Genomic DNA, 5947 nt, shown 5'->3' on the forward strand with positions numbered 1-5947 from the left:
GCTAAAATATTATGGATATTCTAATTAATCTTTTACCCTTATGTCATCACATATGCATGAGAGAAAGCAAATAATATCCTCAAGTAAAAAATTTTCGGATCTGGCGCAACTACTCTCGGAGTTGCTCCCTATGGCATTTTAGGACCTCTGTTATTTATTCAAAAATCATTAACTTCCAAATTTATTATTTTTTTGATCATGATGACCTTTTGGAGGTAGAACAAAACATAAATCCATAATTATATATTTATTAATATAACTACATTATAATGAATAACAATAATATAATTAATAATTATATTATAAAGCCATAATTTTAAGTTAAAACCTACAAAATCTTCACTATAACTTTTTCGTGATAAAAATAAAATGAATAGGATCAAAAATTATTAAAATATTTTAATTGATGGCACAGTGGTTTACTTCGTTAATAATGCTAAGAACTTGAGCATTTGTTTAGTTAGCGAGCTATGATTTAAAGAACATTTAAAAAGCATATTTCAAAGGGTGTATACGTCATTATACAGCAATAGATAAATTTTAGGTCAAAAGTTAAGGAAAAAGTTATGCGAGTCCCTTATCTAATGAAATTTTAATTATTGTAATTTTGTACATGTTTTTTTTTTAAATAATAAAGTTCAGTGTACAATTAAAAAAAAATCAAAATCAGTGTGTTAATTTTTATAAACAGATTGGGTGGCTTAGGATGCAAGGCTATAGCGATCCCGATACTCCGTTCTCGATCAGGGAACGAATGGTGTGTTTAGGCTCGAAATACGTAACCGGAATGTTAGAGCTAGGGAATTTTTAACAATCATAAATATTAAAATTCAATAACTAATAACCTGGTAAGTTTAAATTGCAATATATTGAAAATTAAATATAAGAAAGAATTGCTGCGTCTACAGAATTTGCTGTAGAGATTTTTTCTATTTTTGTTATAACCGTTTGTTAGTGATATGTAGCTGGGATAAGACGTCGTCATCAGTTCCTTTTTAAATTTTGTTGTGTACTATCGTATTATTATTATTATTGTTATTATTATTATTACTATTTTTATTATTTTTGTTATATCACAGATTCATGTAGTTCGCTGGTGTTGATCATGCTACCGGGAATATACCTACCTAAGATAGATGATTAAGCAATAACTTTTCTTATAATGTGGGCTGTTCCATATAATGCTACAGATTGAAGTTGGTCCACAGTTATATTTATAACGAGTTTAGCAAGATGATTATCTAGCGCTGTTGGAACTGCTCCTGTTGCTTCTAGTCAGTGGGATTATTTCAGTTCTGTTTAATTCGGTAGACAATGGTATTAGGGATATACAGAACAGGAGAGGTGAGAGCGAATCTCCCTGGAATATCCCTCTCCTGATTTTAATGCCTGGGATTGTTATTTCCGAGTCTCTCGTTCTTAGGTGCAGTGTGGTACTCCAGTTCGTCAACATATTTTGGCATGTCTTAATAATATTTTCATGCACTCCTACTAGTGCAAGGATTTTTAGGATCCAGGAATGAGGGACACAGTCAAATGCCTTTTTATAATCGATCCAGGCCAGTGTCAAATTATGTTTGCGTTTTCTGCAGTCCTCAAAAATTTGAATTCATAATATTAGCTAATCTTTGCAGCCTTTTGATCTTGATTTGATTATTTTTGCTTGGTACACATTTGCTTGAATTCTTTGCGTCAGAATCTCTGTAAAGTTTTTGTAGGTCGACAGGTTATTGGACAATAACTTTTTACTTCGTGTGTGTGCTTATTTTTTGGTATCAGATGCGTTTTCTCTATTGTGAGCCATTGCGGAAATTCCTCGTTTACCATTATAGTTATTGGCTAGCTATCGGTGCGTTGCTATTAGTGATTTCAACCAGAAATTAGGCATCATATCTGGTCCAGAAGCCTTCCAGTTGGCTGTTGTTTTTATTACTTTTATTATTGCTTTATTACTTCCTTCTCTGTTATTAAGTCAATATGCATTTTGGTCTTATGTTCAATTTTCGATATTTTTATCCACTCAGAGTTTTCATTATGTTTCCTCCTGTCCTCCCAGATGTCTTTTCAGAATTTTTCTACCTCTTCTTTTCGCGGAAATCGTTTTACTTCAATATTTTGTCGGGTTAAATTTCCATAGAATCCCTTACAAACTGTTTCGAATTTCCTATTATCTAAATAGTGTCGCTGTCTCTTTACATACCTCCTCAACCTTTGCTCTTTTGCTGATATCATTTGCATTAGCTCCTCTTTTTTAGTTTCTAAATCGTTTGGGGTTATAATTTTATAGTGCAGAAGTAGTCGGTTTTTCTTTTTGATTCGGTTATACTCTAATTTTCAGATTTTCGATAATCGAGAAAGGTCCTTTCTGATTTCTCCTATTTTACTCGTCATTCTCGCTTTTCACGCTTCGGTTTTGTTAGATTTTTTAAAATCTTTAAAGTGCTTAGACCTATTTGTGGCCATTTCTGTTACCGTTAGAGCTACTGCATATATCAGAGTGTTCAACTGTAGCAAGTTTAAGTTTTGTTTATTCAAAAATCTTTCTAGAAAATGATTGCAAATTTGGAGACTAAATCTGTCTTGGTTATTAATCCTTGGTTTAGTTAACTCAGATGGAGCCGAGAAATCGGCATTGGAGAATTGTTTATTATTATTATTATTATTATTATTATTATTATTATTATTATTATTATTATTAATCAATATTTATCGCTCTGGCTCTGGCTTGTAAAAAAACTTGATATTGATATTAAAAAAAAATCTATTGGAGAATACATTCTATACTGCAGATGAGTGAGTACATCCGTGTTGCATCACGAGTGTCTCCATAATACTAATTGGATTTAATTTTTTTTTTAGTCAATTCTTGATTCAATGTTTACCATTAATCTATCAGATAATTATATTGCTCTCTATGAGTGTTATTAAAATGTGTTTGATCTTGTGTTAATTCAGTTTCATTAACAGATGTGACTTGCGATTTGTTGTTCTTGTTTTGATGTGATACTGGTAAAGAGGAGCAGCCTCCTATCCTACTTCACCTAAGCTCAAAAATTTGCAAACAATGTGACAGGTTTTTCTTGAAATTTTTTGTAACAATTCCCTCCCTCTATAACAAATGACATATGGCTACTTCGTTAAGACGCCAGATTTGTTTTCATATTTTCAAAATTTCTCAGCTTCTGTAGATCTCAAATTGTGGGTTCGCGGTATGGCAATATCAATGATTGTCCCTTTTTTTCCTGTTTATTAATATGAAGAATATCTGGTCTGTTGCGAGCGACCGTGGTATCTGTTAGAACCGGACGATCCCAGTATAGCAGATGTGACCTGTTTCGAGAATTGATTTCAAGCCGAGTTGCTGATGTATGATTTTTGCCAATTAATTGTGCCTTCCTAAATAAGCATTATCTGCTAGGGCGCTACACCCACCCATGATATGTTCTATTGATTCTCCAGTATTGCTATATTTGATACATTTATCACTGGTATTGATTTTCAACATATGGTTTTCATAATAATATCATTATAAAGAAAACAATCCCCACAATGATAAGTGAAACTTGCCTTCATGTTAAGTCGCCATACTAGATATCTATGCCATCTATACGTCAAAATTCTACCGGGATCGCCCTAAGTGCGTATGTATGTATAATAGGAATAAAAAAAACAGTGCCGACCGGCCATCAGGCGAGTGTGTGCGTGTGTCGTGCACACCCACATCCGTAAAGGAGTCACATCCAATGGATACCGCGTCTGCTTTGATGTTTTTAGGGAGAGGAAGCCTCCGGGTTAGCTGATTTCATCGAATATTCCAGTCAGTGTCTTTCTTTTTAGTTTCTCGAAGACTAGTCGTGTGAGTGCGTGTGACATTCCCCCGCCTCCTTCTCCAACAGACCGCCCCACCCTGCCGCGCGTGTTTGAGGATCCCCAATCAGTCTGTCGAATCTCTTTTCCAATTGTCCCGTCTTTTCTCGGATTAGGTAACTTTTTTTTGGAACAAATAGAGACTTCGGCGCTGGAAAAAAGTTCCGAGTCGCCCGGAAGATTGCCGGATTAAATTGGAAAAATGGACGCATATACCTATCGGTTTCGTTCGGATGTTTATCGAATTCAATATCTCCTTTAGTCGGAATATGTACACTGAAAAAGAATCCAGTGCTTGGGGCCCATAAATTATTAACTATAAATCAAAATAATAAGACAAAAAAAAAATCCGAAAATACCGCTTCACTTTCCACGCGTCTTTTTAGAGATTGATATTAATTTTATTTCGGGGATACTCAGTATAACAGATCCTTTGTCAGTAATTTTCAATGAGAATTAATTTCGGGATATACGCAAAAGGCAGTGACCATTGAAGATATATGTAAATTGTAAATTATAGAAAAATTTCTTCTACCTTAACCCAACCTCTTAAAATTTCAACACCGCTAAAATATAAATAATCGTAGGTCATTGCCCTAAACAGTAGCGAAAACCAAGGCCGTCGTCCACAACGCAAAATTCAGAAATATTGGCAAACGACCTTGGATTTTTGCGTGTGTCTGAAAATATCCTATAAAAATAACGAACTAGAAGTGCAGATAGATAATTCAACACACTCATTGAGAATAGTTAATATGTAGAAACAGCAACTTTCTTCAATTCAATTCAAATTCAAATTCCTATATAGATAGTTATTTTCATGAAAACGTTTCAATGTTACCAATATTTCTGTAGAGGCACTCTTCTTTAATTCATTTTTTAATTCCTATATCTAAGTATGTGACATGTATAAGTCATATTTTACAGTGGTAACCGGTTTAACCTAAAAATTCTCAACGTTTCCGTAGTGTAGTGGTTATCACGTGTGCTTCACACGCACAAGGTCCCCGGTTCGATCCCGGGCGGAAACAAATCTTTTTCTTCTTATTCTTTTTAACACTTGTGATGTTATGCCCGTCTGTTTTAAGGAACTATTATTACGAAATCGAACAAGCATTTGTAAAATATTTTGTTGATAACAAATTTTCGTTTGCCTTTGGTTTTTGTTTGTGCCACTTGGGTGTTGAGCCATACAATCATTTATTTAAAAAATATATGAACATGGTTTTGAAGACTCAAAGCAAATAGATTGACCGAAATCTATTATTTAAATTAGTTTTTTGAAAAAAATTTTATATCGAATAATAATAAAATAAAGAAAAATTACATGACATTTAAGGGCGATTTCGGAAAATCACATAATAGATCATTTAAAATTAGTTTTGCTTAATTGTTATTTAATTTAATAAAATATTTTTACAATATTATTAATAGGAAATTTTCATTTGTATCACTTAATTAATAGCATCTGTTTTTATTAAATGTTGTTGGCGATTTAAAAAAAATAATTTGTTTCCGTTGGCTTTATTTTGATAAACAAATATTTCACAATTTCACAACGTTCTATTGATTCTTATTATATTTATTGTAATGTTAAAAAATATTTTAGTAATCTTATTAATGCGTAATTTTCTTTGTATCTCGTAGTTGTTAATATGACTTTTTACTAAATACCTACTGACGATTTAAAATAAAAATCCGTTTTTTCTGCGTTTTTAATAAGTAATTAGTTTGAAACCAACTAATCGCTTAATATCCCGATGAGTTTTACAACGTTTCCTAAATGCTTGGGAAAAGAAAAGGCTAATACTTAAGGCGCACAGCTTTAGGTTTATCATCAAGGGATACTCCTTCGTCTCTTTTCGGTGCATCGCCGCCGTCTCACTCGTCGAGACCTTTCATCTCGGTGGGCAAAACGGATCCCAACGAAAAAGTTTAGGTGTAGGTCATGGATAAGCATTCCACTTATTAACGGCCATGTTTCCGTTGTAATCGGCATTTTTATTCGTATTTATCGTTGTAACGAAATAAAACAAATTTTGACAAATCACTTATTTTATTACAACAAAATGGGCCAAAA

At 33.0% G+C, this 5947-nt stretch overlaps 1 non-coding gene across 1 annotated transcript; it reads left to right on the plus strand.

Annotated features, from left to right (window-relative positions):
* Window positions 1-4825: 4825 nt before the first annotated feature.
* Trnav-cac (transfer RNA valine (anticodon CAC)) lies at window positions 4826-4898 on the plus strand. Its single transcript has one exon. It is a non-coding gene; the product is annotated as a tRNA-Val (tRNA).
* Window positions 4899-5947: the final 1049 nt, after the last annotated feature.

This window comes from Cylas formicarius, unplaced genomic scaffold, assembly GCF_029955315.1.
Source record: "Cylas formicarius isolate icCylForm1 unplaced genomic scaffold, icCylForm1.1 PGA_scaffold_1__22_contigs__length_36826433, whole genome shotgun sequence".
NCBI classification, from domain to species: Eukaryota; Metazoa; Arthropoda; class Insecta; order Coleoptera; family Brentidae; genus Cylas; species Cylas formicarius.